Raw genomic sequence first — 1,448 nt, forward strand, 5'->3', positions numbered from 1 at the left:
ACAAGAAGACCCACAATTCTTTAGCTGAGACGACACACACAAACCTAGGACCTGCCAATCAAACAGCCATAGAAGGAGAAGACATGCACAGATCTAGGACCTGTCAATCAAACGGCCATAGAAGACTCGCATTTAGAAAGAAGTTAGTGCACCTCTTCAGCCTTTGTTCCTGTCTCTCTTGCACGCCCTTGTGCAGCAATCCTAGTGTCATTTCTGTTCAATTCTGAGACCTGGCAGCTGTCACTGGTGCCAGTATTTTAGATGAATGACCAAGAAACCAATAATCAAGAGGATTTGCTTTTATCACTTTTGGAAGTCCAGCAGATGCAAAGGATGCTGTCAGAGACATGAATGGAATGTCCTTAGATGATAAGCCATCAAGGTGGAGCAAGCCACTAAACCATCATTTGAATGTGGTAGATGTGGACCACCTCCAAGAAGCAGAGGCCCTCCTAGAGGTCTTTGAGGAAGAAGAGAGGAAGTGGACCAACCAGAGGAGCTACCTCTAGTCACATGGAAGACACATGGGCGGCAGTGGCTCTTCCACAAATTTTAGCATGAATTCTTTGAGGGGACTTCTCTAAGTTAAAAGAGTACCACCACAAAGTGGAGGTCACACTCCTAAAAGATCAGGACCTTTAGGACCAGTTCGCAGCAGCAATGGAATGGGAGGAAGCGCCCCTGTGTCAAGTGAAAGAGATGCTACAGTAGCCGAGAAGGAACTCCTGCTGTCTCAGAGAGATATTTGTCCCCGAGAGATGATCGATATTCTGCTAAACACAGCTATTCAAGAAGAGATTACCCAAACTCTGCTGAGACCAGAGATTATGCACCATGGCCAAGAGATTATACTTCATACTAGTTCACGGGATGACTACCCATCAAGAGGCTACAGCAATGGAGGTGGATGCAGTTGGATGGTGACCATTCTGATGGTCCTGAGAGTTCCAGTGACTCACACAGTGCAGCCCATACATAAGGACCACCTCCGTCTCATGGAGGAAGCAATCTCACTGTTTATCTGGCTGGGATGGGAAGGTGAAAGCTCCCCTTCTGAGAACATCCTACAGCTTAGAGCCATAGGAAAGCAAAGGAGGCCTGCTGCTGCCTTCAGGGAGCTGACAGAAAGAGAAATGTAAAAAAGTAGCCCTGTAGTGAAAACTCCCACAGACACATAAGCAAAGTACTGTGGAAGAATGTTTGCCTTCTTCACACATGGAGAGGGGTGGATTTTGGTGTGTGTGTGTGTGTGTGTGTGTGTGTGTGTGTGTGTGTGTGTGCGTGCGCCCTGAAAAATGGAACCAGCTACTCTCTACTTGTAAGTTAAAAAGAAGTTTTATTAAGTTAAATTGAAGTTTTTTAAGTAAGTTAAAGTTTTTGGTTGAAAGATTATGCCATAGAGTGACTAGAAAGTTGAAATAGAAATAAAAAACAAAACCAACAACAAA

At 44.9% G+C, this 1,448-nt stretch overlaps 1 pseudogene; it reads left to right on the forward strand.

Annotated features, from left to right (window-relative positions):
- The first annotated feature begins 261 nt into the window (after positions 1-261).
- Positions 262-1,139, forward strand: LOC128105914 (RNA-binding motif protein, X chromosome-like; annotated as a pseudogene).
- Positions 1,140-1,448: the final 309 nt, after the last annotated feature.

The sequence above is a fragment of the Peromyscus californicus genome, unplaced genomic scaffold (genome assembly GCF_007827085.1).
Source record: "Peromyscus californicus insignis strain IS unplaced genomic scaffold, ASM782708v3 Scaffold_9__1_contigs__length_137607984, whole genome shotgun sequence".
Taxonomy (NCBI): Eukaryota; Metazoa; Chordata; class Mammalia; order Rodentia; family Cricetidae; genus Peromyscus; species Peromyscus californicus.